The sequence below is a fragment of the Nicotiana attenuata genome, unplaced genomic scaffold (assembly GCF_001879085.1).
Source record: "Nicotiana attenuata strain UT unplaced genomic scaffold, NIATTr2, whole genome shotgun sequence".
In the NCBI taxonomy this organism is placed as follows: domain Eukaryota; kingdom Viridiplantae; phylum Streptophyta; class Magnoliopsida; order Solanales; family Solanaceae; genus Nicotiana; species Nicotiana attenuata.
In genome coordinates, this window is record NW_017671182.1 from 151,472 (window position 1) to 163,846 (window position 12,375).

The 12,375-nt window shown below is 38.0% G+C and overlaps 1 long non-coding RNA gene across 1 annotated transcript; it reads left to right on the forward strand.

Annotated features, from left to right (window-relative positions):
- The first annotated feature begins 466 nt into the window (after window positions 1-466).
- Window positions 467-1,833, forward strand: LOC109206479. The gene is made up of 3 exons (XR_002064882.1): window positions 467-850; window positions 978-1,090; window positions 1,483-1,833. It is a non-coding gene; the product is annotated as an uncharacterized LOC109206479 (long non-coding RNA).
- Window positions 1,834-12,375: the final 10,542 nt, after the last annotated feature.

Below are 12,375 nucleotides of genomic sequence, written 5' to 3' on the forward strand. Positions count from 1 at the left end.
TTAAATTCCATCGTTTGCATGCGATTGCTGATATTTGTTAAAAGAGAAAATGTGTTAATGAAAAAGGTAATTAAGGTTTGGCTTGCCTAGCTCCCACTAGTAGGCGCCATCACGACTCCCGAGGGTGGGAATTCCGGGTCGTGACAAATTGGTATCAGAGCTCTAGGTTACATGGGTCTCACAGTTCACAGACAAGCAAAAAATCTGTAAACATTGATGCCTCGAGTTTTTTTTCCATAGACGGAGAGGGAAAAATGTAAGAGAGAGAATTGGGTTTAGGTTTTGGTGAAAAGACAAAAGCTGTCCCTCTAATTTTTGTATTGTTGATTTGTTATTAGGGGTACTTAAGGAAAGTAAATATGGGTACAATGTTAATATACTACCTCCATGTAGTATGTTAGCAATATATATATATATATATATATATATATATATTCTTTCATAGTGTGCTCAACTTGAACAGTTGTTTACTTTAACAACTACTAAAAGAACACCAATCTATCTCTCTGTATATATATAAAAGAAGGTTTAGAAAATATGATGTGGCATATCTGTTTAGCCAAGAAACACACTTATTGTTTTTCTCTTCTTTTTTTTTTTTGAATTTTTTTCTTTTTCTTTAGTCTTTTCATTCAATCCGACTTATTAAAAGGCTACAATATCTATTAAAGAAATATTAATGCTGACCATTTGCTTTCCCCTGTTTTTTTATTGCGTTTTCGGTTACACCATAGTTATTGTGGTTTTAATGGGTTCTATCCTTTGTATGTTCTTCCTTTTTAAAGTTTTGTTTCATTTCATATTTTCAGATCTTCCTCCATGCTAATGTGGAGTTGTTCGATATTGAAAGGTAAGCAATGAGTTCATTTTCTAACTTTTGTTATTTAACTTTCTGTAAGGTTTTTCTTATAAATTTTGTTGAATCTTCAAATCTTTGTCTGTGATATATATCCTAATATTTGGGGTTGTGTTAACAGGAATGCATACTAAATTTAGAGGGATGAAACTATTCACATATATTTATTCCTACAGATTGTCAATCAAAAGTTGTGATCTTCCTCTGCCATGGAGTGCAATATCTTAATGAAAGGTCATCATCTCAACATATCAAAACTTTTTTTATTTCCATTTCGCGTTGTAATCACTATATGTACCTTGATTACTACAACCAATATTGGGTATATAGAATCTAATCGATATACTTTTGCTTGTGTATTATAATAGTTCTTGAATATTTTGTGTCTTGTATTGGAACAATTATCAACTTCTTTTGGTAACTAGTTACTTTGCAAATTGTACTTTTTTCTTTGCGTATAATTATGTGGGTATTTTAAATTGGATAAGAATTATATATGTCTCTTTTTGTATATTATGGTGTTTTCGTCGGTTTTGTCTTATTTTTCAGGTATATGAAATTTAGTCAAATTTATTTTTTGCTTTTATGGTGTTTACATTTGGATTTTTGTGTTTATGTTACCACAGTTGAATCAAATGAGAAAATCAAAAGGAAAAAGGCCGGAAAAAAACTCAAGTTCAGCCTGGTAAAGGCAAGACTAAGGGAAAAAGATGATAGTTTGACTCCTAAGTGTTATCATTTCAACTATTACAAAGCTACTGAGATATAGTTATGAATGAAAAAAGCCCTAAGTCACATTGCCATTAGAGGAGGCTACTAGATTGAAATGTCAAAATATTGGAGCATTTCTTGGCTCATCTATATGTTGAGTTAGAAGATAATAAACTGTAAATTTGTTTTGTCTTATGGGTTTTCTCTTCGCTCGATGTATATCAATTCTTGCTCTTTTTCTAAGGTAGTCACATTTATACTGTATTCTTCAGATGGATTTTTTGATGAAATATAGTGCCATCATTTTCCTCATTTTTTCATTCATGAGCTATTGCTGTATTGGGGAAATTTTATTCATATTTATAAAGGTGACGTGTCCCAGACACATGAATTGGTCAAAAGGTCAAAGAATCATGATTAGTCACGAGATAGGGGTTACAACAAATACGAGCAAAAAGAGATGAAGAGGCACGGGACATCAGTTAAGAAGTAATTCAACGCTCGTACCTATTCAAGACAATTTAAAACTCAAAGATCGTGAAGAATCAAAGGAATGAATCTGACAACAAAAAAGAGCCCAGATACAGCATTTAATGAGTACTAAATATTGGAAACGTTAGAGAATATGTACTTAATGTATATGATTGCATAACGTAATATTTAAAGTCATTAATTACCTATAATAGCCTTATTATGACAAAGGTAAGGCTCGTATCCCCAAAATAGCTATACAATTGTAAGGACAACGAAACATTATTGGAATATACTTTGATTTACTTGCTTTTTAATCATATTATTCACAAATCTCTTTCTCTATATACTTTTCTGATTATCAGTAACCGGTATTCTTCTAAATTTTAGCTTTGACTAAAAATCTAATTTTTGGTTAAACAAATTGGTTCCGTTACTGGGAATCTGATAATCAATTATATCTCAACTTGATTTTCTTTGTTGTATCAACTATGTCGAACAACAATGACAACATCCAAGGAAACCAAGAAAATCAATCGAACCAACAACTTCAGGGAGATCTGCGAGACAATAATGCATTAGTTCCTTCTCCACAAGGTTCACCACGACGATCTCGTGAAGGAACTCCTGAAGGATCTCACACTGAAGAACAAGTTTAATTTGAGAATGTTGAAGCTATCGATGATGCTTTACAAAAACGTATCGCTACTCAGGTCAACAGAGCTTTACAAGCTTTTGTTAGTCAATTACCTGCTGCTCCACCCACACCTACTCCAAATAACAATACTTTGGAGAATCCTCGTTCTGGACTGGTTAATTCAGGCAGCGGTGGAACCCCCAGTGAAACACAGGAGGGAGACCCAGGTAATCCAGTTAATTCTGATTTACAAAATCTAGTACTAACATTGCAGAAACAGCTTAAGGAGCAAAATGAACGCATAGAACAAATACCCGGAGTACCGCCCGTGATCAAGGGGGTAGATATAGATAAATATTCTCAACAGTCATGGAAGCCAAGTGCCGCCCCTCTCCCAATTCTAAAGAAGTTCAAGATGCCTGATATTCCAAAGTATGATCGGACAACAGACCCACGAGATCACGTTACTGCATTTACAACAGGTGTCAAGGGCAATGATTTAACTAAGCAGGAGATTGAATCAGTCTGGGTTAAAAAATTCGGTGAAACACTCACTAAAGGGGCACTAACATGGTATTCTCTTTTACCTGAAAATTCTATAAATTCTTTTGCTGAGCTTGCAGATTTATTTATCAAAGCACACACGGGAGCTCAAAAAGTTGAAAAAAGAATGGAAGACATCTTCAAAATCAAGCAAGGAGATTCGGAGTTGCTTAGAGAATTCGTGGATAGATTTCAACGGGAAAGAATGACGTTGCCACGAGTACCTGACAATTGGGCGGCTATAGCCTTCACCAGCAATTTGAATGAGAAGAGTTCAGAAGCCACGAGGCGACTCAAGGAAAGCGTTCGAGAATTCCCAGCAACAACGTGGAATGATGTCTACAACATATACAGTACAAAGATGAGTATTGAAGAAGATATTATTTTATGACATAAAATAGAAGACAAAGTAAGCTCAAGGCGTGTAGAAAATGAAAAAAGATCTGGTAAAAACAGGTACGAGCCTTACATGGGGACTACGGGAAAGGACTCACGGTCAAGGCAAGATAATCAAAGGTACGATCACAAACCTAGAAACAGGGAATCAGGCTCCTCATCAAGGTTCGGAAACGATCGGAACACACGTGGGTCACGAGACGATGATGGAAGTATAAAAGCAAGGTTCGGTGGTTACAATTTCAACATAAATGCCTCTGAACTCGTAGCTATTTTAAGAAGCATGGGAGATAAGGTACGATGGCCAAAGGAGATGAGATCAAATCCAAACAGACGAAACCTTGATCATTGGTGTGAATTTCACAACGACCACGGGCATAAAACAACAGATTGCAGATTTTTGTAGGGTGAAGTTGATCATTTGTTAAAACAAGGGTATCTCACTGAGCTATTCGGTGAAAAAGGTAAACAAGCATATATGAAGAACAGGCAGGAGCCTCCGAAATCACCCTCGCCCAAAAGAACCGTCAATGTTATAAGTGGGGGTGAAGATATCAATGGCGTCTCATATACTGTAACTAATAAGACTTCCAAGATAACAATCACTCATGGGAAGCAGTTGCGACATGTATTGGAAGAAGAGAATATTACATTAAACGATGCAGATGCCGAGGGTCTCTTAACTCCACATATCGACGCACTAGTAATATCTTTACTTGTACATGACACTAACGTAAAACGAGTTTTGATTGATCCAGGTAGTTTTGTAAATATTATTTTGATACGAGTATTGCGCGAGATGCAAGCAGAGGATAAATTGATTCCAAAAGCGCATACTTTGTCGGGATTTGACAACTCTAGTGTTGTAACGAAAGGAGAAGCAATACTTACTACATTCACAGAAGGCGTTGTCAAAGATACCAAATTTCAAGTCGTAGATATGGAAATGGCTTACAACATGATTCTTGGGAGGCCATGGATCCATGACATGGATGCTGTTCCATCAACTTTACATCAAGTTATTGAATTTCCATCACCATGGGGAATATGTCAAATCAGAGGCGATCAACAAACATCTAGAAGCATCAATTCCGTTGCAGATTCAACTGTTAAGGGTGAAGACAAATAGCAATTACAGAATTCAGGTGGGGGTAACACGGTGTCAACCTCAACTGAACAAGGGCAAACAGATGTTGATTCAAGACCCGATACCATTCAAGAACCAGAGGAGAACGAGAACATCAAAACAACGATAGAAGAGTTAGAGGCCGTGATTTTATTTATACATTTGCCCAAGAGAAAAGTGTATATAGGAGCTAATCTTAGCCCGGAGGTAAAGCGTAAACTGATTGAATTTTTAAAAGCTAATACAGATTGTTTTGCTTGGTCCCATTCTGACATGACAGAGATACCACCGGAGTTCATGACTCATAAATTGAATGAAGATCCATCCTACCCTCCAGTCAAGCAAAAGAAAAGAAAGCAAGGAACTTTCAAGAATCAGGTGATTCAAGAAGAAGTTCAAAAATTGCTAAAAATTGGTTCAATTCGTGAGGTAAAATATCCTAACTGGTTAGCTAACACTGTTGTGGTTCCTAAGAAGAACGGTAAGTGGCGAGTCTGTGTAGATTACACAGACCTTAATAAAGCCTGTCCAAAAGATTCTTTTCCTTTACCGCACATAGATCAACTAATTGATGCTACTGCAACGGTCATGAAACTATTCAAGTTTGTTTTTAGATGCATATTAAGGTATAATCAGATTAAAATGGATTCCAGGAGATGAAGAAAAACTTCCTTCATAACAGACCGGGGGACTTATTGTTTATAAATAATGCCCTTTGTCTAAAGAATGCAGGAGCAACGTATCAAAGGTTAGTTACCAAATGTTCAAGACATTTTGGGAAAAACTATGGAGGTATATATAGATAATATGCTTGTTAAAACTCAGCATTCAGGAGATCATATATCGCATACTATCTGAAACTTTAAAATTTTTGTGAAATATAACATGAAGTTAAATCCTGAAAAATGTTGCATTTGGTGTGCACAAGGTAAATTTTTAGGTTTTTCTTTTTCTAACTGTGGTATTGACGGTGAATTCCTGCACGATTTAGGCCACTGAGGCAATCCCTGAAATTACTTACAAAGCAAGAAAAGAAGTTCAAAGATTAACAGGAAGGATGTGCAGCCTTGGAAGATTCATTTCTAAAATCAATCAGAGAAATGTTTTCAATTTCTTCTCAGCTCTTAAGATGCGGATCGTTTTTGATGGAACGAAGAGGTGTCAGCAAGCACTTCAAAAAATTTTTGAAAGTGTATTATTAAATCCACCATTACTTAGGCAAAACCAAAGGCTGGGGAAAGACTGCTCATTACTCTTTGCTGTTTCAAGAAGTAGTGGTAAGTTGCGGTTTGGTTACGAGAAGAAACAAGGTAAAAACAAATCCCCTATCTATTATTGTTAGCTAATATCTTTGCTGGATGCGGAAAACGCGTGTATCCTCAATTGGAAAAGCTTGCACTTGCATTAAATATGTGCATCTAGGAAGTTAAGGCCTTACTTCAGTGTCTTCCTATTACTGTAGTAACCGCCTATCCTTTACGTAATATATATTGCATAAGCATGAATTATCAAGGTAGGTTGGCTAAATGGGCAAATAGAGTTAAGTGAATACGAAATCACGTACCAACTAAAAGCTGCTATAAAATCACAAGTTGTTACTGATTATCGTGGCTGATTTTAAAGCCACGAACATGCCAATTAGAAAGCACAAAAAGAATTACACGTGCTCAATGTAGCTAATCCAGGAACTTTGGACTTTATTCGATTGAATTGTGTATCTAATGTAAAAAGGAGCAGGTCTAGGATTGTTTTGGTACCACCCTACGGGTTGAAACCATTGGTGCAGGCTTATTCAAATGTCATTCAAATAACTAACGAGGCCCAAGAATATGAGGCTGTGATTTGCAGGTTTAGACTTGGCACGAGAACTTGGCAATAAACTCAGGATTATATGCAAAGAGCGATTCGCAACTCGTGGTTAATCAAATGCTGGATACTTATACACCAGGGAAGCAAGGATGCAGCAATATTTTAAAAAGGTGCGGGAGCTAATTCAAGGCAATTTCAAACTTGGAAAGTTGCCAAATACCAAGGATGAAAATCTTGAAGCAGACGCTTTAGCTAATTCTGCATCTGCCGGCTGACATGGACAGCAATGCAAATACCTCAGTTATTCATTTAATTTCAATTCAGTTCTCGACCTTGACAAGAATGGAGGTTAAATTTTAAATAATTTAACTTGGGATTTGGAGGAAGAGATTGTACTTTTTGGCAGTATGGAAACCGTCCCTGGTGACAAGAAAAAAGCCCATGCACTTTGGCAAAAAAGGCTGCTCGCTACTGTTAAAATCAAGGCAATTTTATAATCGTAAAATGTTCGGTGGCCCCTTAGTAGATCCTCGGTCCTTCTCAAACAGAAACGTAATAGGGAGAAGATACATGAGCGGGCATGTGGAAATCCCGCTGGAGAAGATCATTTGGTAAGAACTTAATCAGGGCAGGTTAACTATTGGCAAAAATGAAGAAGAAGGCGAAAGTTTCGGCCAAATGTGACTAAATGTCAAAAGGTACGGTAACAACATCATAGGACCCTGCGGAGTTATTACATCGGTCACCGTACCCATGGCAATATTCATGAAGGTGGGGAAATGGATATCGTGGGTCCCTTACTGCAAGAAAAAAGGACAGGTAAAATTTTTTGCTCGCTTTACTGATTTATTTTACTAAATGGGTAGAGGCCAGGAAGCCTTTCATAACAGGTTACGAGAAAAAGAATGTCAAGGACTTTATTTGGTGAAATATCATATGCCGATTGGTGTACCAAAAAGAAATCGTATGTGAACAAATAGCCCTCAATTGATCGAGCTCAAGTCCAAAGAGTTTTGTTGAGAGTTGGGCAATTAAAAGATTACATTCTACAACCATAATCACCCAGTGGGGTTAATGGTCCAAGCGCAAGCAGAATCAACAAACAAAGTCAATAAATCAACATTTAAAGAAACGATTAGAGTCAAGGGTAATTGGCCTGAAGTGTTACCCGGAGTTTTATTGGCATATCGCACAACAACAAAAACGAGCATAGGAGAAACACCCTTCTCTTTGCGTTTAACGGAGCTTGAGGCATTGATGCCCGGTGTGAAATAGGAGAAACCAAGCACAAGATTCTCCACAAGCAACAAAGAGTTCTAATGACGAAGAGATAGCGGGTCAATTTGATCTACTGGAAGGCAGGAGAGAAGCTGCATAATTAAGAATGGCAGCACAAAAACAAGTCATAGAACGATATTACAACAGGAAAGCACGCCTCGGGTTCTTTAAAGTTGGGGACTTCGTACTTAAAAAGGTTTCCCAATCTACAAAGGCAGCCAACACGGGTAAATTGAGTCCAACTTGGGAAGGACCCTATAAAGTTCGTGATATTGCAGGCAAGGGAGCATATGAATTGGAGACAATGGATGGAAAAGTACTACCTTCGCATTGGAATGTTGTTCATTTGCAGAGATATTACTTCTAAGAAATACCCATGGTCAGGTATCACCATTTTTACATTTAATTTTTTGAATTGTTAAAATTTTACTAACGATTTTAGATGATAGGCAAAAAGCTAGCCCGTACTAAATGATGAGTCACGGCCCGTAAGGCACACGGAATAACCTAAACTTCCTGGCCTAGGGTTACAATTATTCTGATAGAAATTTAAACGGGTTAAGCAGTCTTCATCTATAATCGTACCTCCGAGTCCCGTATGTATTTCCTTTTCAGGAAAAGGACCAAATAAGAGAAACTATCAAGTGCTCGAGGCTTCATACTTCAACACTCAAACACTTGGGGGACTACATAATATACACAAGTATATATAAAGAAGGCAGAGAAGATTGAAGAAAAATCAAGCCTGAAAAAGTCAAGTGCAGAGTAATAAAAGTCACATGAAGTCATGAGCCAAGGCTAAAGAAAACCTTACTATAGTTAGGGTAAAAGCTATGTACTAAAGCAGGTTATAAAGAAAAACCTTGCATTTATTGTTCTAAAATGGGTTATAAAGAAAAACCTCGTGTTTATTATTTTTTCTTAAATCTGTTACAAGGAAAAACAGTTACGAGAAAGTTATAGATGTAATTCAAATACATGTAAGATGTTATTCAAAACTTGTCAAGGCTCAAAATAAAAACTTGTCAATGTTATTCCAAAGAAACATGTGTGTTCCTATTTCTTTTATCGTATGTTAACACCATTATGAAGTTGAGACGTCTTCTTCATTAAGTGTCGAAATATAAAAGGGCCCTCTTTTATGAAACTCATGTTATTTAGTCATGAGATTAACAGAAGCATTTTTAAAAAATAAAAATGCAGACTATTCTTTAAGTCCTTGAAAATAAAAGGCAAGAATAGAACAGACGGAAGTTTAATAAAAACTTCTTAATATTTAAAACTAAAGACTAAGTATAAACTTAGTCATCAAACTGTTTATACAAAATTCCCCATGACAAGACTTGGGGACTTGTACTTCCAAAATCAACCCTCACACTGATAACCAAGGGTTTGATTATAAAAAACTTTTTCAAAAGAATCCAAGAACTTTAAACACAGTTTTCCAAACAGGTACCTGCAAAAAGGGAATTTAAAGCAAATGTAAATCTTTTCACTAAGAAGAAAGAACTGAGTTAGGATCATCAGCGGGCTCAACTGAAACAGTATCTTTAACAGAAGCGGGTTGATCTTCAATCGTAGCAATTGATGCATCAACAGACGAAGTCTCAGCCTGACTTGCAACAAGAGGCACGGTTGGGCTTGAAGAAGGTGCGGCACCCGAGGCAATTTCAGCGTTCATGGGGACTTCAACTTCGGGAGCTTCAATCACAGGTGAAGGAAAGTCCTGCGGTTGCTGAGCTTGTTCTATGGTTTCATTGACCTTAGCTAATTCAGCCTCCAGGTCAAAACTTTCTTGCCCAACTTCAAGTAAGGTATCACGACGGGAATTCAGAAAAGCCCAACTCACCTCAATGTCAAATTTCTCTTCAAGGATCTCATAATCCTTTTCCCAAGCAGCGACCTCACTTTTGAGCTCCTCATTCTCAGCCAAGGCAGAATTACAAGAAGTTTGAAGGGTGGCATGAGAACTCTCCAAAGCATGCACCTTATCATCAGAGACTCGAAGATCCTCCTGTGCCTGAGTTAAATTCTGAACCAGCTCCCCGGCATAAATCTCTTTTTGATTCAAAAGATCCTTCAACGCCCTGATCTCTTCACTGGCCTTGGATAACTGATCAGAAAATGAAGACTCAAGGCGCTCCCTTTCCTTCTCTGCTTGACTCGATGAAGCCTTGATGATCCCCAACTCAGAAGTGAGTGCTCGAACCTGTTGTTCTAAGGTACTCTTGCTTTCTTGTAAATTTTCTATAGTAATCTGTGCACCATCAAATTGTTCCTTCCAATTGGCTGCCTCCAACTGAGAGTCACGTGCTACCTTCTCCAAAAGGGGAATTCTGTTCATCAGCTCTGTGCCAATGAGATTGGCCTACAAAAAAAAAAAAAGTAAAAATCCCAAAGTTGAAAGTTTTTACAAAATGGAGAAAGGTAGGAAAGAAAAATACCTTTAAAATGGCATGCACTATGTCATTCATAAGGGTTAGGTTGCTATGTCTTTCAAGCTTTGATTTTTCGATGGGGCCAATTAAAGGCTCGAGCCAAACATCTGCTTGCCCAGACTTTCTTAAAAGGCTGCTATCAGCTGGGACTTCAATAGTCACGCTCCTCATAGCAGCACTTCTACTTGATGAACCCACCTCTGTATGATGAACAATAGGTGGGGGAGTTGATAAAGAAGGAGCAGAGGAAGAAGTCAAAATAGTTGAAGAAGGCATGGAAACAGCTGGGGCAGGCAAGGAAGCAATATCAGGCACGGGGGTTGAAAAAGAAGATAAGGGCACTTCATCCAAAACATGCCCTAAGTCTCCACTGCCAAAACCACTAGAAAAAAGCTGGTCAATAGATTCTTGATTGTCATGAGGAGTATCATCATCATCATCGGGGATAATCACCGGAGCAACACCAGGTTCTGAAAGAGAAGGATGAGGCGAGGCGAAGCTTCACCATCGGAAGTAACACGTCTTCTAATACGTGGCCTCATCACCAGAGAACCTCCTTCATCCTCTTCAGAATCTTCTTTCTCAGTCACTTTTTTTTTTAAGAACCCAAGAATATGTCTTGGGCTGAAGAGGAACGAGTACTTAAAGTGTCACGAGAAGCTATGATCGCCTCTGCGGTGACTCCACGAATAGCAAATCCTGATAAAAAGAAGGGCAGAAGTTAGAACAAAGAAAATATTTATATACAAACAAGGTAAAAAAAAAACTCTTACCATGAGTTTTTACTTTCCAACCGTAACGGTTGGAAAGGTTTTTCCACGACCTACCCTTCATTGGAGCGGCCTTCAACAATTTTCCTACCCAACCACGGAAGTTGGGCACGGTCTCCACAACACCCATGGTTGCTGAGAAAAGAAAAATAAGCGACATTAGAAAAGTTGATAAAGCCTGAAAGAAATAGGCACGAGGAAGATTTAACACTTACGTGCAAAGTTCCACTTCTCAGGGAAGGGAACATTATTTTCACCCATCAAACCAGAAGTGGGGGCAGCAACAAACCGAGCATACCAGCCACGGTCTTTATCGTCCTCGGGGCTCACTAAAACTCTCTTGCTCCTGGCTGCTAGGGTAAACACGACGTTGCGGAAAAGCCTAGGGGAATAAAGATGAATGAGGTGGGAAAAAGTAAATTCAACATCCGCCAGGTTAGTGAGGTGCCTCAAGCAGGCGACAGCCCTCCAAACAAGTGGACCAATTGACCCAAGCTAACATTAAAAAAGCGACAAAAATCTAGGATAACCGGGTCAATGGCAGGTTTAAACCCCAGAGTGAAGGGATACGTATAAACAAAAGAAAATCCAGTAATGTAAGAGGTGATCCTCTGATTTGGATTAGGAATGATAATAGGGAAATCTTCACTCCAATGACAATCTCTACGAACTATGGGGATTAAAGGTTCAGTAATTTGAGAAGGATAAGTATCAACTCGATCTAAAGAGGCGACTTGAGTTCTGAGAGATTCCCTATCATGATAAAAAGATAGGTTCATTGGAACTATCTCTTCTACTAAAGGTTCGCGTAAGGGCTCAGAGGATTCTTTATTTCTGGAAGAAAACCTTTGAGAATGGGAACCTCTAGTTCTAGAAGAAGGGCCAGAACTAGAAGAAGGTGTGAGTGAACTACCACCACGAAAAGATCCTAAACTGCGGAGTCTACCACCACCTCCTCTTCTATGTCTAACGGGAGCATTGGGAAAGCTATCTAAAATAGGAGTTCTCCTAGGGTTAGGGTTTGGAGAAGCCATGACGAAGAAGATTGAAGTGAAGAAGAAGTGAATAAAAGATTTGAAGTATTAAAGTGTTCAATACGCTTTAAGTGGTAAAAGACAAGGATAGAAATTATATTTATACTAGTGAACAACCATCAGAAGGAAAGAATACAGTGATGGAAAGTCCATAATAATGATAACTGACACTTCGTGAACAGGAAAGCCGAAAAGAAAGCCTAAGAAAGTGCTGCACAATTGTAGGACCAATAAGAAGATGACATGTGTCCGGCGCATTAAATGGAAGTAATAAGTGAGGCGTCAACTCTGTCAGGGCATTAATGG